We start from the raw sequence: 24,990 nt of genomic DNA on the forward strand, positions 1-24,990 counted from the left end.
TAACATGGATTCTAAAGATCCATCCATATTCCTGAATGTTTCGTTGTTTACCTTCTATACCTTATAACCGCATCCAGTCTTTGAACTATAAACTTTACCCTTGAATTGCCTTTTCCTGTGCTTACTTGTCTTCATATCTCTCTCCAGTCTCCCCATCTTGTGATCTCCCACAGCAGGCTAGCCATCTACTGGCAGTTCATAAACTCAAATATTGCATTCACCATGCAAAATATACCACTGTCTCCACTCTTACAATATGCTTTTCCTCTTGTGTTTCCCACTTTGGTAACGAGACCACCACTTACAGAGTCAAACAAGCCAAAAGTCTTGCTACCACCTCCTACAGCACAACTCTGACATCTTATTACCCCTAACTGAGCATCTGAAGTTGTTCCAATTGCCTACAATGAAGTTTCTTTTGTTTTCCTTCAACAACCTCTTTTTCACCAACTCTGAACATCATTTTTGCTATTGCCTGGATCCTATTCACAATACCTTATTCTGTATTCACAGTACCTTAATTTGGTATTCAATACCAAATACCTGGTCCGTATTTGTGATTTCAACTCATTTTCCACAACTCACATAGATACATCTTTTACTTTAACCAAATTGGGCTAGTCTTAGCACTTCATAACAACTCTAAATATTCCTGCCTTCCTCTTTTTATTCCACACCTTCCCAAATCTCTATCCTCCAATTCCTACATTTTCAAATCCTAGATGTCCTGCTGCTGCTGCTAAGTCACTTCAGTCATGTCCAACTCTGTGCGATCCCATAGACGGCAGCTCACCAGGCTCCTCCGTCCCTGGGATTCTCCAGGCAAGAACACTGGAGTGGGTTGCCATTTCCTTCTCCAATGCATGAAAGTGGAAAGTGAAAAGTGAAAGTGAAGTCACTGAGTCGTGTCCAACTCTCAGCAACCCCATGGACTGCAGCCTACCAGGTTCCTCCATCCATGGGATTTTCCAGGCAAGAGTACTGGAGTAGGGTGCCATTGCCTTCTCCACCTAGATGTCCTACCAGGACCAGTATCAGTGAACTCTCTCCATGAAGACTTCCCTGAGTTCCACAGTTCTAAACTATCTTTCCCTCTTGTAAGTGATCACGATAGTTTAGCAGTTTCTCTGTTAGAGTACTTACTGTTGTCTTTCAAAAAATGGTTATTTGTGCTTTACAGCCTGCTAACTTGGGCATCCTTCCCCCTTCCCAAAACTTTTCTGGACTTTCCCTATCACTTACCTTCTTGAAAACCTGAATAATAACTTAAAGTCGCCTTAAAATATCCAGATAACCAAATATATTAAATAAGCAATCTTAAATGTATACCCATTTAAAATTAAGTGTATATAAAATCAATTAAATGAACTTTCTAGGAGATAGTTGAACATCTCCAATAAAGAAAGTTACTTTTACACAGTCAAAGATTTGTAAAGTACAGTTCCAGGATCTTACTTGTGTTCTGAGTGGTAAAGACTGCTGGAAATCAGACCACCAGATAAGTGAAGTGTTACTGTACAACCAAAGGCTTCTTGCCAAGGATATATAATTAGCAGCAGAATCAACTGGCATTACTAAACCATATTTTGTTTTCTTTAATCTCCTTTCCCTCTCTTTTGTTTTCCTCCTCCCTGTTTGTGACTGATAGAGCCAGATGATCAATAATCTCTCTTTCACCAGCTCTGATCATCATCTTTGCTACTGCCTGGATGCTATTATTCACTTTAATACATTAATCCTTTGGTGGAAATTCTTAAACCACAATTCGTTATTCAAGGGCCATCTTGGCATCCACGTGCTGATAGCAGCTTGTCTGATGTTTCAAAAAATTACATCTGAATGAAGCCTCTCTCCCCCCTAAAAGAGCTGAACAGAAGAGAGAAAGAGTAAGATACAGAAAGATATCAGCTCATTGACATGATCAAATATGCGGTAAGAAAAATAAATCTTTTTACATAAGAGAACAGGAAAATTTTACCTTGTGATTACTACTGGATGTCAACATGCCATTTAATGACAAAGTGCTGAGAAATATTGTGGCATTTTATTGAATCTCATTATTATCACAATGGGAAATAGAACACACACTGTACTGGCTAGCAGACCAAACCTTTGTATGATTGCTATAACCTTTGGTAGAGCCCAGTGATTTTTGTTCCTTTTCAGAAAGACATTAAAGTGACAGTGTGGCAGGCCATTTTTTCCACCACACACACTAAAAGTAGTGTGCGTGCAGCAGAACCCTGCCAAAGCACGTCGCATTCATACAAAGATCCATACAGATCTTAATCATAAAATAATCCATTCTGTACTCTGTTTTTATGACATTTATATGAATCTGGCCACAGCCTCATCAAGCAGTTCACAGAGGAAAATTGTTCTATTTATGTGGTCGAGACAGGGTGGACTTGATTTTCAAGCAAAGAGAAAAAGAAATACTCACTTTTTTTTTTTCTGTAGTCACAAATCTGGAACTCAATAGAACTATTTTACACCATTTTGTACTATATTTGTAGCAGAGGATCAGAAGAGATGATATCCTCTTTCCCTGCCCCCTTTCAGTAGTAAAGTCATTCACTGATATTTCTGAAACTGAGAGACTGAGTGAAGACACCTGGAAATAGTTTTCTCTTTCTTTTCTAGTTAACTGCAAAAGGCAAAGAAATGGATGTGTGGGTAAAAGTAGAAAGGAAACTTTCCTGCTTTAATTTATTCTTGCCCCTGCATGATAAGAACTAATAATTTTTCAATTAACTTCCTTAATGTTTGCTCCTTTTACTCCTTCTGGTATGGCACACACACCACAGGAAAGGCAATGACTCCTGAGAATGTTTTCAGACTCATCTGCCCTTTCTTTTGGGTTTGTGATGTGTGCTCCCTACTGTAATTGTCTTCTGGACTTTATTAAGACATATAGAAATAGAAACAACTGTTTTATAACATCTTTCAGAAAGCTAATTTTCTGGGTAAGCTACATGAACAAGTAATTTGTAAAGAAGTAAAAGTATCTTGCTGGTGTGCTGACTTAATTATGTTCCATCCATTCTTAACAAGCTTCAGCCATTTACAGGAGTTCTGGCTTCACTGAGAGTGTCCCCATCTAACTACCGATTTGTTATCACCACACACGGCCTTAGATGTTGCACTCATCTTCTCCAAGTCAGAGTCTAGACTCTGATCATCTAAATCCTACACTTATGAGAGAGACCTGAGTTCAAGTTTTCTGGCTTCTTTTATAAGATGCTGTTACTTATTTGAGTGTGGAATAATTATATAAAAGTCCCGGATCATATATAAAATCAGATACCACATGACTCCAGGCCTTCAAATGTGAATATTTTTATATAATTTCATCAGAAGATAAACCTTTTTCCCTTTCAAATAATACAGAACACTCCTCCATTCTTTTAGAACAAAAGGGAGAAAAAAGAGGAAGTGCCAATAAGTGTAAGACTGTTATAAGAAACTGAATTAATGTGAATAATTATGTAATGATTGCTCCTAATTAAATAAGGATAATGCTCAGGGCGTCCTTTTTTTCTTTCCTTCAGAAACCACTGGTATTTGGGAATATTCTGTATACTGCTTTCTTTCTCTAGCAACCCCTCCCCCAAATAAATGACAGCATAAATAGACACATAAACTCCATATGAATCATTAGTGTGTGAGATACTGTTACCCTGGGGCTGCTGTAACTCACATATATTCCCTTCTTTCTATTTCAAATCTTTAAAATATTTTCTTTTCAAATACTTATAAAAGCACGTATGGTTGAAATAAAAATAAAGCACATACAGATGATACTTTCAAACACAGCACTCTCATATAGTAGAAAGAAAATAGGCATGTTCTGTTTCTCTGGGTCCAATATATGTTCAGGGAAAGTAAAATCTTAAAAGTAGAGGAGATCAAGACTAGACTGTAGACTTTAAAATGTTACAACTGTCATTTTGAAAAGAATTGACATCTTTTATGCAGTCCACCTACCTAATGTTAAAATTTATGAAAGAATGTGCATTCCATTGTGAAAAGTGTTTAATGGGTAAAAGTGTGTGTGCTTCACCTATAATCACTGTGTGAAGAAGAGAAACTTAGATAAATTTGAACCATTGTAAAATATGTTTGCTAAAAAAGCTTTTTATTAAAAAAAGAAAGTAGAATAGTTTGTCCTGAGACCATCTATTTATTAGAATCAGTGTCATCTTAGGGAACCATAACTTAGTGAAAATAATCTTCAAGGAAAAGAATACCATATAATTCTGAAAATCCAATACCTTAAAATCTCTTTTCTAAAGATAAGGTCTCCTAGGAAGCATGTGTGATCTCTCCCTCCCTGAGGCTTTTCCAGACTTTTAGGATGCTAGCTTTTTATGAGTTAAGACAAATACTAATGACAAAGTTGGGAGACAGCATGACGGAAGGAAGTTGACCACATACCTTTTTTGTTTTGTTCAGTTTGTTTGTTTATATCAGAACAATAAGAAAATTCTACAGGACTCCTTGAAAACAGTGAAAAATCTCCTTAATGATTTTTATGGTCCTGTAGATATATTTCTCACCAAACTACACTTTTTTGACAACACTGGGATTTAAAAGAGTAACATATTTATTTCTACTTTGCAAACAAGTTCATCTATATCATTTTTCTAGATATAGAGAACAAATGTATGGATACAAAGTAGGGGAAGGAGGGTATGGGATTGATGGGGAAACCAGAATTGGCATATGTTCAGTTCAGTTCAGTCACTCAGTCATTTCCAACTCTTTGTAACCCCATGGACTGCAGCACACCAGGCCTCCCTGTCCATCACCAACTCCCAGAGTTTACTCAAACTCATGTCCATTGAGTAGGTGATGCCATCCAACAATCTCATCCTTTCTCGTCCCCTTCTCCTCCTGCCTTCAATCTTTCCCAGCTTCAGGGTTTTTTCCAATGAGTCAGTTCTTCACATAAGGTGGCCAAAGTATTGGAGTTTCAGCTTCAGCATCAGTCCTTCCAATGAATATTCAGGACTGATTTCCTTTAGGAAGGACTGGCTGGATCTCCTTGCAGTCCAAGGGACTCTCAAGAGTCTTCTCCAACACCACAGTTCAAAAGCATCAATTCTTAAGCGCTCAGCTTTCTTTATAGTCCAACTCTCACATCCATACATGACCACTGGAAAAACCATAGCCTTGACTAGACAGACTTTTGTTGGCAAGGTAATGTCTCTGCTTTTTAATAAGCTGTCTAGATTGGTCATAACTTTTCTTTCAAGGAACAAGCATCTTTTAATTTCATGGCTGCAGCCACCACCTGCAGTGATTTTTGGAGCACACAAAAATAAAGTCTGTCACTGTTTCCACTGTTTCCCCATCTATTTGCCATGAGGTGACAGGACCAGATGCCATGATCTTAGTTTTCTGAATGTTGAGTCTTAAGCCAGCTTTTTCACTCTCCTCTTTCACTTTCATCAAGAGGCTCTTTAGTTCTTTGCTTTCTGCAATAAGGGTGGTATCACCTGCATATCTGAGGTTATTGATATTCTTCCTGGCAATCTTGATTCCACCTTGTGCTTCATCTAGTCCAGCATTTCTCATGTATACAAACTAGACAACTGAGGAGATCCAACTGTAAAGCACAGGGAACTCTACTTGATGCTTTGTGGTCATCTAAATGGGAAGGAAATCCAAAAAAGAGGGACTGTTTATATATATGTGTGTGTGTGTTAATTGCTCAGTGTGTCAGACTCTTTGCGACCCCTTGGACTGTAGCTGTCAGGCTCCTCTGCCCATGGAATTATACAGACAAGAATAATGAATGGGAATTCTTGGGTTGACCATTCCCTTCTCCAAGGTATCTTCCTGACCCCAGGAATCAAATCCAGCTCTCCTGTATTGTAAGCAGATTCTTTGCTGACTGAGCGACCAGGGAAACCTTATATATATACATATATACATATATATATGGTTGATTCACTTTGCTGTACAGGAGAAACTAACACAACATTGTAAAGCAACTATATTCCAATTAAAAATTTAAAAATGAAAAAAAAAGTGACATATTTTCCATATGAAAGATTATACATCAATTACATCTTGACCACCATACTAAGTTGGTCATAATGAAGACAAAATGGGGCAAAGTAGATTTAACATTCAAAGAAGAGCCTCAAGATTGCCTTTACAAGCCAGGTCCTTGCACTGAACACAGCTTCAAAATGTATCAGGAAGTATTTTGTCTGGAATAGAGAGAAATTGCACAATGGAGGCACATTATAACGTACATTGAAAAATGGAATCACAACTATACATAACTTGAACAAAAATATGAATGAATAAATGAAGAAAGACTTATTTATGTATCAAGGCAATCCTACCAGCTGTTTCTACAGAATGAGCATGAAATAAGAGACATGAGGCCTCTCTTCCTTTAGCCAATCTCAGTTCTCATGTATCTTTCATATATTAAACAACTTCCAGCTCTGAGGGTGACTCAGAAAACCATTATTTTCTAAAATATGGACCTTAAATGCTAGCCGTTTATTTGTTTATATTCAAACAAAAAAAAATGTTATATATTCCATTACTGGAGAAAAACCTTGCTATTTTGGACATACTGAGGAAATAGAATCCATTGGTCTCCAGTACGGCAGCTTCCTAAGAAAGAATTCTTAAGGTAATTTTGTCTAACACAATCTTCTCCTTATGTTCTCACTTTAGAAGCCAGTTCACAGCTCCATAAGATAAGACTCTATACATCTTTTCTTTTACACAAACGTATAGCACTAGTGATAAAACTGATTCCTGGTACCCATAAAAGAAATCATTTGGTAAAACAAAATAATTCATTGAATATTTAGAGTATACCAAGCTAGATGCTAAGGGCAATAAAAGAAAACATCCTACATGATATAAATTCTCAAGTAATTAAAATATCATGCATGAAAATTACAATGGCCAGACCAAAGATTCTTAGCATGTAACAATCACAAATCTTTTCATTTTGTGAATTAAATTATATTGAAGGGAAGATGTTATGAGTATGACATGAAATAATCTGAGAAAACTTTTGTCAGTAGTACTTGAGATGAATATTGAAAGAGGAAGTATGAATTAAAGTGAAAGAAGTTTGATTTTCTAAGGTTACTAGTACACAGTCATATGAGTAGTAATGAGATCAAAATGGGTAATACTAGTTTAGAAAGATTTTCTAGCACTCAAAGAAAGATGGGGAGGAGGCAAGGTAACAGACTCAAAGAGAACAAATTTGGGGATTTGAAACAGGAAATTTGAAATTGACATTAGAATATTGTCTGGATTTCAGAAAAGTCACTGGTAAAACATATTGCAAATATCACCAACGGTTCTTGAATTTTTAACCAGTGAACTGCAGATGAGTCCAGGCTACACACAAGAAAGGGATTTTTTAATTTTTTATTGGAGGATAATTGCTTTATCCTATTATGGGTATTAGGATATCCTGTATTCTAATATTATGCTAGTTTCCACTATACATCAACAAGAATCAGCCACAGGTGTCCATATGCTCCCTCCCTCTTGAATGTCCCTCTCGCCTCCCGCCCCATCCCACTCCTCTGGGTTGTCACAGAGCACTGGGTTGAGCTCCCTGTGTCACAGGTCAAACTCCCACTGGCCATCTATTTTACACATGTATATGGAATCTAGAAAGATGGTACTGATGAACCTGTTTGCAGGGCAGCAAGGGAGACACAGACAGAGAACAGACTGTGGACCCAGTGAGAGAATGAGAGGATGGGAGGAACTGAGAGAGTAGCATGGAAGAGAATTTTTGAACATAGTTCAAAAACAACAATTCACCATGGAAGCATTGAAGCAGATCAAGATCTGCTTTCGCATTTATATATACTATGAAAATCTTTTAAAAAGTCAAAGACGCAAACAGAATATCCAAACACAATCACTAATTTCTGTTACAACTGAAGGAAGGTCAAGAGTGAACAATACACACAGACCACACAACAGCATGATGAGACTCTTTCATCGTGACCAATGGTTTGAATCAACAAAAATTATAACCAAGACAAGGATTTATATAAGAATAAGTATGGTTCTGACACAACAGGCAACACTTCTTTCAATCATTATTTTTACAAACACACTTACATTCCTTCTTCATATACAAAGACATGCACTCAGTTTAACATTGTTATGTATGTAGGCTAGTCCAAGCTCTGTGAATTGTAGATGTGTGAAACCTGGAAGACAGCAAAATTCACTAACATAAGTCATCTTCAAAAGGACAGCAGAAGAAACTCTATAAATACCAATTGAACAAACTCTGGCGGCTATGAAATCATATCCAGGAAAGCAACAGGCTTTTAGCTAAGTTTTGGCAAGTAGAAGTGAGGTGTCTGTTTTGCTCAAAGCTTCCGGGATACCTGAGAAATAAACTGACAGACTTAGAAACAAAAGACTCTATAAGCAGCAACAAAAGACCAAGGTCTAAGGAAGCACATAGTCATCCAAGGATTGACTGCTGGAGCCTGCGATTGCTGAATCTCTCTTTCTGGGATTAATGCCCATAAAGATAGCAACACCGTCATCAGTGTCATCTTCAAACAAAAGACCACAATATAGAGAGAACAATATTAATTATTGTCAAAATCACTTATGCACTCAGCGATTTCAATAGGAACAATCAGTTTAAGTGGCAGTGGCAAATGCTCGACATAAAACACGCTTGCTGCGATCCAAACTGGATTTAAAGAGAGGTGAGCGACCGCTTTAGTTGTTTAATCTGGTTATATTTGAACTAAAGTAGTTCACATTTTTAGAATGAACGAATCAAAGGCGTAATTGTTTTTGTCATCTGCACAGCAATTTTACTCCTGAATGCATTGTTTTAGGCAGGAATTAATAAAAATTGCATGCGCTTCAGGTGCTGGGTAGATCACCCTTTTACACACAGCCCAGCCTGGAGCTGTGAATGCTCCTTTTCTTATTATCAGTTAATAATTCTCTCTCATTGAGGCAAATTAGGAACTTGACTGTGTTAGAGAGTCCAGAACACTGCTAGAGGCAAAGGGGGCTAAATGGCAGAAATTCCTCTCTGAGCAAGATGCATGAAGCACGACATTGTGTCCACCACAAAAGCCGCTCTGTATTTTTGATCCTTTCTAATTTAATTAGCCCAAGAGGTAGCGCATTAATTTGCCAAGAATTCTTCTGATGCGAAAGCTGCCCTTATTGCAGTGAAGGGAAAAAATAACCTGCGTGCTACAGTGGCATGCTAGTAATGAAAGGGGGTTATTTTTGTGTTACAAATGGCATTGCAGGGTTACAAGAGACCTTTAAACCTTTTTATCTCTGGTTAGGTCATATGTAACATAGTGCAACACAAAGCGCTAATTAACCAATTCTGGTCCAGACATCTTTTAGAACACTTGAGAGAGTTACACAGTTAGAACCCAGGTCAAACTCATGGCTTTGTTTGCTTTTAAAAACTGAAAGCATCTTCTAATGTATATATTAAAAAAAAAAACAAAAAAGTCATCAATTGGCAGTTCAGTTGTTCTACGGACTCAGTGCTGTTAGATATTTATTCTTGTCTTTGTTTTCTTTCTGTTGAATGATATTCTTTATGTGGGCAAGCTGGAGCCTTGCAGTCCCTTAGAAGGTCTCTTGGCTCTTTATACTGTATTTGTTTGGTAAATCGTCTCCATGTTAATCTTCTTCATCAAATACTTGGAGTCAGTTTTGAAAAACTTTGATCAGATCTCCAACCACAGCACTTCTTCATCACCGTGAGCTTCTGATTTGTGCTCATGCACTCGAATGGGTCATTTACTCATTAAAGAATAAGAAGCATGCATCCTACCTTGATAAGTCCTCCCCAATACTTTGAACTGTTAATTAAGCCTATGTAATCACATCTCCTGTTTGCAGAACTATTTCTTTCTAGAAATTATAGGTTCCCACTTAGAGACTTTCAACACCCCTGTCGCTTTCCCTCACCACTTTTCATTCTGCTGCCTGAATGTGGCTGGGTAAAGACACACGCTTCCAGAAACCAATTCGAGAAAACCTGAGAAGTATTACATTTAATTCGCCCATCGCCTTAATGAAAACCAGTGGAAGACAATAGCTTTCAAGTGAGGCACTGATATTTCCCTCCCTCCCTGCTTCTGGCTAAAAATCAGTGAATTAAGGAGTGGTGGCATTTAGAGCATTTGGAGGTGCATTATGGATATCCAGAGGCATCACAAGTAGCCTGTTTAGGGCTGAGTGTAAGATTTAGTAGCCAAACTGAGAAGAAGAAACTAGCTTTGTCAAGAGGTAGGACTGGATGGATCCAGGCTAAAGGGAGTGGGCTGGGGTGAGAGGGCAGAGAGCAGAGAAGAGAGAAAAGCATCTGGAGAGAAGAGAGAGATCTTTTTAAAAAACAACTTGTGAACAAGAGAGAGGTTTAAAATGAGAAAGAAAAAAAAAAAAACAGCAGTTGGCTGTTAGTTTCAAGACAAGAAGAGGAACTGGAGGGAGAATTGAATCAGGAGAATCTCTTAATCTAACGGTGCTTCTTCATGGACAACTGCACAAAATAAGTCTCTTAAAACAGAGCTTGTCCTTTCAAAACATATTTATTTTTTAAAGGTAACATGCTCCCAGATACTTTTGTTCCAAAGTAGAAATACTTTTCAGATTGATTTATAATATAGAGGTAAAATTTTTTTAAGTTTCTGTTATTAATTAATTTTTGTCCTGAACTAAAAGTCTTTTATATTTTATGTATGCTTTTTAAAACTCAGCAGATAAATAGTAAAAATAACAGTTTTCTTACACAAATTAAAAAGTTCATATATAATGTCATTAATACCACATATGAACAAGATAACTCAGCTGTGAATGTGCTTTTATAGATATATGTTAAACTGCTCTGAATTTCTCCAGGTTGTCCAAAAGATTTGAAAGGGTAAAAACTTTTTAATACACAGTAAATACTTCTGAAATAGTGAATTAAAATGAAAAACAGATGACATATTTATTCAGCTTTTGGCTTCTGTAACATCAAACAGCGCATTTTCTTCAAATGGTTTCATCAGTGGACCAGTAACCTCTTAAGTTGATTGACTCAAGCATGTCACTTATTTGATGATTGAAGGTTTATAAAATAGTCCCTAGTTATTTTCATCTGTCAACGTGTTATATATCTCTCACAATAGATTAAAAGGTAGCATTTATACCCATGCTTTCTCTACAAATAATTTTAAGTTTTCAAATAAAATGAAGATACAACATGCAGTATTTATTTCCATTAAAGAAATATCTTAAAAATTATATTTAATTAATTTATTTAAGTGTTTCTTCTTTTAAAGATTGATAAAGTCCATACAAACTGCTCACAAAGGGAAAAAAAAAAAAAAAACACTGAGCAACTTACCGGGATTGTACACACAAACTTATTCAAAGTCATAGGTGGTGGTGTTTAGTTGCTAAGCCATGTCTGACTCTTCCACAACCCCATGGACTGTAGCCCACCAGGCTCCTCCGTCTATGGGATTTCCCAGGCAAGAACACTGGAGTGGGCTGCCGTTTCCTTCTCTAGGGAATCTTCCTTACCCAGGGATCAAACTTGCATCTCCTGCACTACAGGCAAATTTTTGTACCACTGAGCTACCCGGGAAAGTTGAGAAAGAAAAAAATGAAAATTATTATTTTGAGGCAATATTGAATAAATGATAAGAAATTACTTTCAATAACTTGATGAAATAAAAACAGGCTCTTCTCTCAGGAATTTCAGATACCTTTACTATCTCAGAAAATACACGGCAGAGCGGAAACAACTTATGCCTGCCTTCAAGACGAAGCCAGGACCCTCAGATCTCAATCCATTGCCATGAAGCCCACACCAGGACAACTCTGAGAATGCATTCCTTAATATTTTCCATGTCCCTGGAAATAGGTTGATATTTAAACACTCTCAACTGGGGCAAGTTGAAGAGGAGCTAAAAGTTCAAAATCCTTCCTGGAGAAAAAGGAAGAGTGAAAGACCAAAAGCAGCAGACAGATTTCTCCCCTCAGACACAAAAAGAATGAAAAAGGATATTTAGTTCTCCACATCTTGACCATTTAGTGGGGGCCTCGGATAAATACCCTGATGTGCTGTATTTGGCAGGGTCACAGTCCAAGCAGATGACACACTCAAGCCTGTAGACCAAAAACGTTAAAAAGACGACCCTTGTGGCTCAGCTGGTAAAAAATCTGCCCACAATGTGGGAGACCTGGGTTTGACCCCTGGGTTGGGAAGATGCCCTGGAGAAGGAAAAAGCTACCCACTCTAGTATTCTGGCCTGGAGAATTTCATAGACAGTATAGTCCATGAAAGAGCTGGACACTACTCTTTGCCCCAGGGCCAGCAACAGTGGTGAGACGGTACACCCAGAGACCAGAAAAGGCAAGAGGAAGGATGGTTACCGCAGCCCAGAGAGTGGTGAGCGCAAAGCACCCCTCACTGGAGAGGGGCTTTGTCAGAGGGCCACAGCCAACTGCAGCCACTCACCAGAGAGAGAATTGGGGGAACAAATAAATTGACCCCACACTCCTCCCACCCACTGCTCCTCTGTTGTCAGTCTTTGATAGAGACTAGTCAGAAGACAGCTTTTGTGACCAGCCACCCTGAGAGAGGGTGGCCTGGAAGGGCAGTCCAAAGGCAAACAGCACAGGTGATTTTTACTAACTTAATTGTGGAGAGGAAACATTTCTTAACATTGATGCAAAATGTTAATGACCTTATGGAAGGAAAACATGATGTCTTTTTTAGAAAGAACATTTGAGAGTACTCGGAGATAAAAAAATATATATATGTGTGTACACACCCACACCTACCCACACACATACACTGAATTATTGTCAAAAGAAAAATAGAAGTCAAATTATAAAATTAAAATATTTTTTAAAATATGGAGTTATGACAATAAAACATAATGTAAAAACAGATAACTCTAAAACTCTGCAACCAGGCTTGGGGGGGTGGGGAGTGGGGTTGGAAGCACATTTTAAAATTTTTGTTGTCACTTATCATTTATTGGGACTTCCTGGTGGCTCAGACGGTAAAGCATCTGCCTACAAGGCAGGAGACCTGGGTTCAATCCCTGGGTTGGGAAGATCTCCTGAAGAAAGAAATGGCAACCCACTCTAGTATTCTTGCCTGGAAAATCCCATGGACAGTAGAGCCTGGTAAACTACAGTCCATGGGGTCACAAAGAGTTGGACACGACTGAGTGACTTCACTTTCACTTTATCATTTATTAAATATTGCCTCAAAATAATGTTATGACATATGAGAATAAGGAGGGGAAAAAAATAAAACATGAAAGGACAGGTAAGCAAGGGGAAAATTCACTGTAAGAACACGTTAGCCGCTCAGTCGTGTCTCTTACTCTTTGACCCCATGGCCTGTAGCCCACCAGGCTCTTCTCTCCATGAGATTCTCCAGGCAAGAATATTGGAGTGGGTAGCCATTCCCTCTCCAGGGGATCTAGGGATCGAACCCGGGTCTCCTGTATTGCAGGCAGATTCTTTACCACTGAGCCACCAGGGACCCATGTCTACTTCAAAATTAACTGAAACATGGCTCTTTTCATTTTCCTTTTCTTCCCCACAGTGCAGCCCCAGAATTCTTATAAATTCTAGAAGCAGCAATCCAAGGATCCCCTGAAATCTCACTGCTCTTTAGATCACTGCATAAAGTTTTGTTTTTGCTTTTTTCCCTACAAACCAGTAGTTCCCATCCTACATTATTAAGCAGTTTTAGGAAGAAGACATTTAGAAATACAGAAGTACAATCCCCCAGTCATTGAAAACTGCCTGCGTGGGTGCTAAGTCACTTCAGTTGTCTCCAACTTTTTGTGACCCTATAGACTAGCCTGCCAGGATCTCTCTCCATGGGATTCTCCAAGCAAGAATACTGGAGTGGGTTACTATACCCTCCTCGATGGGCTCTTCCGGACCCAGGGATCGAACCCAGGTCTCTCACGCCTCCTGCAATGGCAGGCAGGTTCCTTACCACTAGTACCACCTGGGAAGCCCCTTTAAATGTACATATACCTATATAAGTATATGCCTTTGAAGACAGAAGTGATCCTGGGGACCAGAGGGCTAGGTTTTGCTGAATAGTCTCCCCCTTTCCCCCTTTCCTGACCTACCAAGCATACCTCCTCCCTATGTACAGCTGAAAATATCACAACTGTTTATTCTCTGTCCTAACACTTTGAGTGTCACCTTCAATGCATCCTTATTCCTTTCTTTCTTCCTGTCCTCCTTCTCTCTTTTTAGCTTGCCCTCATTACACCGACATTTACAGAACACTGATATTGGCAATAGTGGTAAAGAACCTCCCTGCCAATACAGGAGACTCAAGAGACTCAGGTTTAATTCCTGAGTCAGGAAGATCCCCTGGAGAAGGAAGTGGCAACCCATTCCAGCATTCTTGCCTGGAGAATCCCATGGACAGACAGCCCTGGCAGGCTACAGTCCATGGAGTCGCTAAGAATCAGACACAAATGAGCACATATTACATTAAATTGTAATATTCTAGCCACTGGGCAAGGCTGAGGATACAAAACAATAAATCAGGATATCTGATCCTAAGCAGAACACAATACAGTGAAAGAAAAAGACACATTGTCACACCATCCTTTCCCACACCCTGCAACACAACATAGCATACACTTTACCTGTAAAGAACATCTATAGCACATATATATATGTATATATGCTATATACATAAATGTATACAGATGTATATACAAAATCTGATACTGAAATACCTCCAGTCTCTTGAGGAAAGATTCTCCTCTACTTAATACAGATCCTCCTGGCATCATTCCTGTGTCTCTTGGTCTTTATTGAATTTCAACGTGCTTTAAGGCATTTCATATATACGCAAGGATATTACAGCCCACTCAGAATGGCAGACATAAGCTTCTTTTCTGAGAGTTAACAGTAGTGGGAGGTGAAAGAGATGGAAAGAAGTAAATAAATCTAGAAGAGTTGGAAGGAAGTAAATAAATGGATAATATATGCAGAGGATAGTATAAGGATGTAGGAGAAACTAAGTACCAAGATTCCCTCCAAAAATGCTTTTCTCCATTTTTTTCCATAGAAATACACTAATGAACATCTTAAATTTAATCTTTGGAAATAAATTTTATAAGGAAAAATGATATGTAGGAGAACTATTTCTTTGTGTAGTCACCTTTTTCAGAAGCACCTGCCACATATTTCTCCAAGAACACATATTTCTCCAAGCTGCTAGAATCACCAGAGATCTTTAAAAACTATGGAGTCCAATCCCATACCAAGTGGGCCCAGGGACCAGTATTGTTTAAAACTCCTCAGTTGACACTAATGTGTAGCCATTGTTGTATGTAATATATATACATATATTAAGACATATGTAATAGATATATATTTAGGTATATTACCAGTTACCTATGTATCCTCCTTGGCAAAATGAAACCAAAAAGAAAAAGAAGTACTTTTTGTTTTCAATAACTGTTAAGACTTCATTATAATTACATATGATATACCTCTAAAATCCTTTAAAAATAAAGATGGGTATTAAATTTGGGGGCTTCCCAGGTGGCTCATGGTAAAGAACCCTCCTGCCAATGCAGGAGATGCAAGAGATGTGAATTTGATCCCCAGGTTGGGAAGATCCTTTGGAGAAAGAAACGGCAACCCACTCCAGTATTCTTGCTGGGAGAATCCTATGGACAGAGGAGCCAGGCTGGCACCACTTCATGGGGTGGCAAAGAGTCAGACATGACTGACTGAGAACACACATGCACACGAATTTTTAAATATAACCTATTGTTGAATAAAATAATTTAAGTATAAAAGATTTTTTTAACACTTTATAAAACGAGACTCCTAGAAAAATAGCGGTCTTGGTAAGCAGATGGAGTTTCAGTCAGAATAATAACACAAAATTTTTATTCAAGCTTACACCCTCCCACTTACATCCTCTTTTTTCTTATCTATGAGTCCCTATTAGTAAGTAGTATTAATATATGCCGCAGTTCCCAAGTGCATTCATACAGTTTTAGAAGATATCTCTAGGTTGGGCTTGTGCTATGTGTACAACTGCTGAAATAATGGAAGGGTTTAGTTTTCAGAGGTATGCTTTTAAGGTATGGAAACCCACATTAGCTCTGGCATATAACTACCAAAAACATTCTTGTTAACTGGGCAACATGTTTTCTAAAGGTGCAAAATCCATTTTGTTTCTATCACTTGTCAGAGTTAACCATAAATAATGTACAAACAAACAAACTGTGCCAGTATAAAATGTAATATTTGTTTATGAGACACTTTCAGAATCTGACAGTGGCCCTCTGTTAACAATATTTAGGCCATAATTATATTGGCCAAATTTTACAAAAAATTCTTAAGCTTTGGGTAATGTTAAGTAGCTTTAACACTGCCCCAGTATCTGATTTCTAATCTCATATAACATCAGACCAGAGGTACCAGTTTTAATGATCAAACCGTCACTGTAAAAGCTAAGCAAGAATAAAGCTAAGAAGCTGTTATTTAGCAGGCTAACAGTCTCCTAATCCTGGCCTCCTTAGTCTTTGAAATTTTTTGAATCAGTAAAAATCCCCCAAAATGTTAAAAGCAGTTACTGTTATTTTTGTATTTTATCAAGGAAAAATATTATGTAAAAGGAATGAAACTACATCCACTGTCATCATTACATCATTATATAAACACCAAAAAGTAGGAAGTACAGAATCTCTCAATAAAGGCTAATTTTTAAAAAGAATAGACTTAATGAAAAGTTTTGTTTTTCCTTGAAGACCTAATTTCACTGCAATCCAATGAAAATGTCATCACAGATCAGCCTGAGTCCACTGGCCAATATCTGAGATTCACTGTTCTGAGGGCTTCATTTAGCCTCCTGCCTAGGTTCCAGGGAAACTCTGCTTTCCCTCTCTTTGATACCTGCACAGAGCTTCCTGTCCAGCCTGTTTAAAGGGCAACTAGCATATTCACGACAAATCTGAAAGGAATGTTTCTCCATCCAATTTAGAGCTCACAGTTCTACCAGAACTTACAATAAAGTTACCATCATTAGAAGAGTCACTCCACTTAAAGACTGCCATCTAGGTAATGCTAGGGTTCTTTTATTATTATTATTTTGTTCTTTTTTTTTTTTTTTTAAGAAAAACCAAAACAAAATTTATTTGTGTGTTTACCTTTAAACAAAAGTTCAGGCAGCAACCTTCAACCCATAATAAGAATCCAGGGCCGGTCAGTCTTATAAACTAAAGTTTTTCCGTATTGTATGGGAATTAAATGATATATTGTGTGTAATTTTTATATTTACATACAATTGCAATTTTATATGTTAGCCAAAGTGTGTGATTTTATGTAGTCAGCCAAAGAATGGAAGATTTTGTTATCCTATGAGAACATTTATTATGCCATTCAGAACAATGAGAATACAGATTGTCTTGCCCACATTCTACAGTCCACAATCACGTGAGCCTCTGTCCTGACATGCTTGAGATACATTTACTATTACACAATAGACATACATTCCCACACTGAACAGTACCACCTGATGATCTCATTTTCTTCACAACATAGCATTCAGATTGTTGATTTGAAAGCATATTCTTTATTTCAAAAGTCTAAAAACAGTCATCTGATTAATATAAAACTTTGAAAACATCTTGCAACTGAGCATACTCCAGATTTAAAATATAGATTTTTAAGTTAATTGTAATTGGTCTGACCTTTAATTAATTTCCATTTTTTCTTAACAGTACTTTGATCTTCATTAAAGAACAAACATAGCTTTATTGGTTCTGTTAATAAATATTTCTTTCTAAACTGATTTGTTTTTCAGGTTGCTCAGTCGTGTCCAACTCTTTGCGACCCCATGGACTGCAGCATGATGGGCCTCCCTGTCCATCACCAACTCCTGGAGTTTACTCAAACTCATGTCCATTGAGTCAGTGATGCCATCCAACCATCTCATTCTCTATCATTGCCTTTCCCACCTTCAATCTTTCCCAACATCAGGATCTTTTCAAATGAGTCAGCTCTTCACATCAGGTGGCCAAAGCATTGAAGTTTCAGTGTCAACATCAGTCCTTCCATTGAACACCCAGGACTGATCTCCTTTAGGATGGACTGGTTGGATCTCCTTGCAGTCCAGGGGATTCTCAAGAGTCTTCTCCAACACCACAGTTCAAAAACATCAATTCTTCGGTGCTCAGCCTTCTTCACAGTCCAACTCTCACATCCATTCATGACTACTGGAAAAACCATGGCCTTGACCAGATGGACTTTTGTTAGCAAAGTAATGTCTCTGCTTTTTAATATGCAGTCTAGGTTGGTCATAACTTTCCTTCCAAGGAGTTAAGCACCTTTTAATTTCATGGCTGCAGTCACCATCTTCAGTGATTTTGGAGCCCAAAAAAATAAAGTCTGCCACTGTTTCCACTGTTTCCCCGTCTATTTGCCATGAAGTGATAGGACCAGATGCCATGATCTTAAGGAGGATATGGTTTTATGAATGTTGAGCTTTAAGCCAACTTTTTCACTCTCCATCTATCCTTTTTAATAATGACTTCAAACCCACAGATGTATTTCAGGGAATGACAGTTCAAATACCCATGTGAATTTTCCCCAGTTTTCCAATGCCCCACATCCACAGTGATCTCAGACTTTAAATTCTCTGAAATCATTTACAAGGACGAAAAGGTCCTCCAAATGGTTAATGCTGAAAGAAAATCTTGCAGGTTATTTTTCTCTTCACCAGTGTTAGGGACACAATTTACAGTAAAAAGCCAAGTGCTTAAAATGAAGTCTCCAACAGGGCCTCTGTACAGGTAATAAAATAACAAATCAAGTAAAGATTGTCAGCAAAACAATATTTGCATTTAATGTGGGCTAGCTAGCTGAAACAAAAAAATAATCAATAAAAATAATTAAACAATTTAAAAATTTGTCATCCAATATTCAAATCAAAAACTTATAGTAAGGTACTTTATCTGGGAAAAAAGAGCAGCCTAGCTTTACAGATTTGTAGCAAACAAGGACCATCTCTTCTGTCCAGGCTAAGCAAGAAGCAGACAAGTGAGCATCAGTGTACCTCAACCAAATGGAACCTAAGAAGCAGCCCTTTAACAACAGTCCTTATCTTTAACCCCTCTTCCTCTTCATCTAATTTTTTAGTTTTTATTTCCAATATTCTTCCCTCCTGTGATTGGCTGAAATAGTGCTAAACTGCTAGACTACAAATGATTATTTAATGCTGATCCAGATGGTATTCTTAGCATAGTTCTTTAATATTTGAAATCCAAATTTAATTTTGAAAAATTTAATATCTGTATACAATGTACCAGAGAAGACATATATAACCACCTTAAGGAAGAAATGACTTCAAGTTCTACAATATTAGATTGTACTTGAATTGACAATTTGAACAGAGATCTTAATATATGTGCTTTCAAACTTGAGTTGGTCAGCCCCCAAAACACTAAATAATAAATCACAGAGGCTTATATTGGCAGAGCAATCCAGCTCTGTCTAGAAGAGGCAAACACTTAGCCAAACACCTTGAAATATCCATTCCTATTGTGGAAGTAGATATTCCAATCTAAATCTATTTATTATTTGTTTTTTTCTTCCTCTTCCTCTGCTTTTTTCTCTTCTTCTTCCTTGTCCTTCTCCTTCTACTTGTAGACTCACCAACCACACTTCCATTAATAAATTAGATGCCCAGATAGGACTATCCAAAGTGAGAAAGTCTGCTTGTAAGGCTGATCCATGAGTTACATTTCTCATTCTAAATTAACGAGATGGTATTCTGACTCCACATCAGTCACCCTGAACAACGGATTCACTCCTTGTGTGGGATTGAAATCAAGTTTTTGAGACTGGGAGGCTGGGGACCAGGTTGGACTGTGTTCAGTTCCACAAAGACTCTCCCATTGTAGAAACATCTTGAGAAAAGACATTGTGATCATGAACATTGTTCTTCCCATTCTGAAACTTTTACTGACATAAGCTTTTAATACAACTTTACAAAGAGAATTTTCACTATGATATAAAGTTCAACTCTCTCCTAATGTCAAAGAACCTAGACAAACGTGGGTTTTTTTTTTTTTTTGGATCAGCATCACATTTTAATATGTTTCACATTGCCTCTACAATGGTGTTGAATCCTTAAGAAATTGTCACTTTTCTACAAAGAAGATCACTAGCTTTAAGCAACAGCAAAATGATATCCCATTTCACCAGCCTCAGTACTTGTCTAAAACAAAATGAGCTTTTGGACCATATCAAACCTCCGTATGTCCAGGCAGTGTTTATCTTAATTTGGAACATTGATTCCTGAACATGAAAAAATATATATATAGTAACAATAAAGGCCAGAAACCAGTGAAAATTCCTAACCTGAATTTGCAAGGCTCAGGTAAGGAAAATGTTATTTCCAAAGTGACATAAGTTAGGAACTAAATCATGCATCCAGGGAAAGGGTTTCAACTGACAAAAAAAACTTTCCAGAAATGTGTCCTTCATATCCAAAGTCATTAAAGATTTCATAAAACTCCCCACAACCCCTACAGCATTCATGAATACTGACAGGAAACAGGAATTTTGCAGGAGGCACTAGTAGAGGGTGTCACTTCTAACTTTTTCAATAATGTATAATTCTTACCCTTAGTAACAAAAACATAATGTCTGGCATAATACATGTATTACAGAAATCCCTGTATTTGAACAACTCAGCTTGACACAACAGAAGCCAAAAGCCTGAGTGCTCCTAGCAGTAGCTTTTGCAGCTCTGATTCTGGCTGTGTGTGGATAGGATGTGATGGATGTAGATGGCTTCATCTCTCACTGGTGATGGGCGGGACTTGGAAGCAGAGGAGGCACACACCAAGATGTCAAGCAAAGGAAAGGACCCAATCTAAACCTGCATCTGCTCTGTTCATGCCTAAGACTGTCACCAGTATTCCAGACAAGGAGAATGAGCTTTTACTATGAGATATTTACTCTAGATAAACCTGTACATGCATGCTTGGTCGCTTCAGCCGTGTCTGACTCTTTGAGACCCCAGGGTCTGTAGGCCACCAGGCTCCTCTGTCCATGGGATTCTCCAGGCAAGAGTACTGGAGTGGGTTGCCATCTCCTCCTCCAGGAGATTTCCTGACCCAGGAATGGAGCCAGATTCTCCTGGGGCTCTTGCATTGCTGGCAGATTCTTTACCGCTGAGCCAATAGCAAAGCCCAGATAAACCTATACATAAGGTAATTAGATATATCTGTATAAACATTAAATATATACAAATATTCTTACCTATTAGTTAACTGGACATTATTTAGTGTGTATTTTGAGATGAGTTTTCTTCAGGTTAAAAGCAAACAAGTAAACAAATATAGGATGTTGATGAGTGCTATGCAATAAGAGTATTATAAAAGAGAAGAGCAGAATAAACAGGGAACTTACTGCAAACTGAGGGTTCAGGAAAGACCTCGTAAGTGACCCCATTAAGCTGAACTCTGTAACAGCTCAGAGAAAATGCAGGAGAAAAACAGATTTCTAAGCAAGAGAGGTATAAGAAGGATCTAAGGCATCAAAAACTCAACACATTCAAGGAACTGAGTATAGGCCATCAGGGACAACCAGAGTGATTGAAGTGCAGACACTGATAGAGAGAGGAGCCAAAATGCAGTGGGACAGTTTGGTCAGGCATCAGGGCACAAAGGGCCTGGGGGCCAGGTCAAGGGGCTTGGACTTTATTCTCTGCATGATGGGAAACCACTGAAGAAATTTAAGTGAGAGACTAACATGATTTAATCACTGTCACTGCTATCTGGGGAATGGATTTATGAGACCTGGTGAGCAGGAAGACCAATTAGAAACTTATCATAGTGAAAATAAACTCCACAGGGAAAAAAAAGAGATAATAATGGATTAGCACCAGATAAAGGCAGATGATACAGAGATATAGGCAGGTTCCAAAGTTCTTTCAATTATTAAATTGACAGGAATTGGTTATTCATTTGGTGAAGGGGTGAGAAAAGGGGCAGTGGCAGAAATGACTTACAGGTATTGGACTTGAGCCAGGGAAGGGCTAAGGAACATCATTCAGGTCTTCATTAGATAGACCCAAACACAATGATACTCTGGGGAAACCAGTCAAAAAAAAAAAAAAATCACCTTCAGAAAGAACATAGAGACTATTTTTCTTAAGGTGTTGCTGCTGCTAAGTCGCTTCAGTCGTGTCCGACTCTGTGCGACCCCATAGACGGCAGCCCACCAGGCTCCCCCGTCCCTGGGATTCTCCAGGCAAGAACGCTGGAGTGGGTTGCCATTTCCTTCTCCAATGCATGAAAGTGAAAAGTGAAAGTGAAGTCGCTCAGTCGTGTTCGACTCTTAGCGACCCCATGGACTGCAGCCTACCAGGCTCCTCTGTCCATGGGATTTTCCAGGCAAGAGTACTGGAGTAGGGTGCCATTGCCTTCTCCATCTTAAGGTGTGAGTTCTCTGAAATATGTCATAAATTTGAAGAACAGATTGGGAAAGTATTGGTATTATCTAGTTCTTTGAGGAATCTTTCCAATCCTTTACATCATGCTTGGATAATATTAATCTGGGGTTTTTAGAGAGTTAAATAACTTTTCTTTCCCCTGGATTTGGAACCAATTGAAAAATAAGACACAAAAAATAAAAACAATAAACAGCTAGTCAGAGATCAATAAGGCTTATTACAGAACTAGGTTTTAGATCTATGGTCAAAAGGCTGGCTAAAAGTCGCCACAATCTACATGCCATCGCCCATTCTAGCCTTACGACAGCCCAAAGAAGGTAAACTGCAGGTTTTAAAAGCAGACAAGCCTTCCCAGGTGCACTGCCTTGCACTAGCCCAAGGCAGAAAGGGAATACAAGGGAGAAAGTCCCCAATACTTAACATCTTTTATTTTTCTCCATTCAGTTGGGAATCGATTATTAAAGGAGACCAGACCCTTGTCACCCTCAGATAAGATTACCTGCCTGCCCTAGCTTGGAAGTTGTGAATATGGCGTACTCTAGCTTACCAGAAACATCACTGAATGAAAATGAAGATTCAAAATGCTTGCAAGTCCCTTCTCAGTCATACCACTCATTTGCCCTGGGTTCTGGGGAGTAATTTAATCCCTGTTAGGGATCAAACATGATAATGAAAAAGAAGTGTTTTAGAACTGCAGAAGATGTGAGTTTTATTCTTGAAGAGTTTGCCAGAGTCACTTCGCACTTTGTGTATCTTGAAAAGTGTGAGACCCTTTAGCATCTCAACATGCTTCCCTAGTCAGTTAAACTTTCAACTATTATTTCTTCACCTCTGAAATGACATACGGTACTTGGAGGTCTTCAGTCTTTTTCTAAACAGTGGAACCCTTTCTTCAGATACCATTGGAGTTGGAAGACCAGTATGTGAAAACGCTAGAACTAAGTGATCTTGGAGAGACCTGGATTTCTGGGGTTCATCAGAGAACATTTTAGGATTCCAAGCAACATCTTAGGACTTCCTTTCTGAAATTCTGTAACCCTGTGACTGCTACACTCTCACTTTTTAGTAACAAAGTATCTACGTGTCCAAAGAACCAGACAGTGGCTCTTCCCCTTGACAGTATATTGAAAGAAGGATACTACTTGTTCATTGATCACAGATGAAAAAAAAAAAAAAAAAAGAAGTCTAAAGGCAAACAGCTGAGGTGATGGGGAGCCTCTCAACGGTGGGGGGGGGGGCGGAGATGAGAATTACCAAGGGTATATTTTATTGAGAATCAAAACTCTAACAGAACCAAATTTCTTTTCATTTCATTTCATTCATTACCATAGATGGTTTTTATACAAGTTTGTGGTGTTTGTTTTTTTTTTAACTCTATGTCCCTGCTTCTTTTGACTCATGATTTATGAAATCCATTTACATCTAAAGTTCTTTGGTGTTCCATGTGCCATGTGCGCAGTCGCTCAGTCAAGTCTAACCCTTTGTAACTCTTTGCAGTTCCACAGGAGCAATTAAAAAAGAAAACAGAAACTTCTGGAGAGATATATAAACAGGATACACTTCAGAGTACTGATGCTCCTGGTTCAGGGATTCTCATTTAATTCAAATGTTGGTTTAGTCCTGTATTGAATTAGACTGTATTATCCCATTATATGATAAAGCATCATTTAACAGGAAGTCATACTCTTTTATGTTATGTTTGCATTTCATTTCCATGCTACCTTTTAGAAAACGAGTACTAAGTGGAAGCAGAACAGGTATTTGGGATTACTCAGGAGTCATTTGCTTTCACCTAATTTAATAGCCACAGATTTTTAATATTTATAGCACATGTTGAAAGGATTTAACATATGTAGTGATCTTCACCAAGTAACTCCATACTCTTCTTGAATACAAAGATGCAAATTTTGTCACCATTTATGCAACCTGTTAAAAATATTGCTATTAATTCATGTGAATGATTTTTCCTCTAAAATTTTAATTAAAACACAAATGCTTTCCACACTTCTATCTGCAGTATCCAACACATGCATTTTTAAATACTGACTGATCAGTTGAATAAGAGGGGATTTCTTTATAAGTGAGGTGCTTTCTCATACCTGAAAATTTCCATAGAACAGTTATTTTTGTGTAAAAGGCCATTCAAAAGCTAAATAGCCATCACACTGCAGGCTCTTAATGACAATTCTTTTTGAATCTCTCTATATTTCTAAATGGGCTATAATAAGAAAAATAGAAGTAGAAATTTTCTAAGGTAAATAGGAATAATAGTACACATAACTAGAATTTGAGAGAAAACCATGTCATAAGTAAAACCATCATTAATAAGAAGCAGTAGCATCAGAAATGTACTGTCACAAATGCATAACTTAGGGCTTTTGCAAGAGCTGTTATTTGATACAGAACACTTTGACTATCAATAATAATGATAGCTAGTCATTCTTTTTCCATTC

The sequence above is a fragment of the Capricornis sumatraensis genome, chromosome 3, assembly GCF_032405125.1.
Source record: "Capricornis sumatraensis isolate serow.1 chromosome 3, serow.2, whole genome shotgun sequence".
Lineage (NCBI taxonomy): Eukaryota > Metazoa > Chordata > Mammalia > Artiodactyla > Bovidae > Capricornis > Capricornis sumatraensis.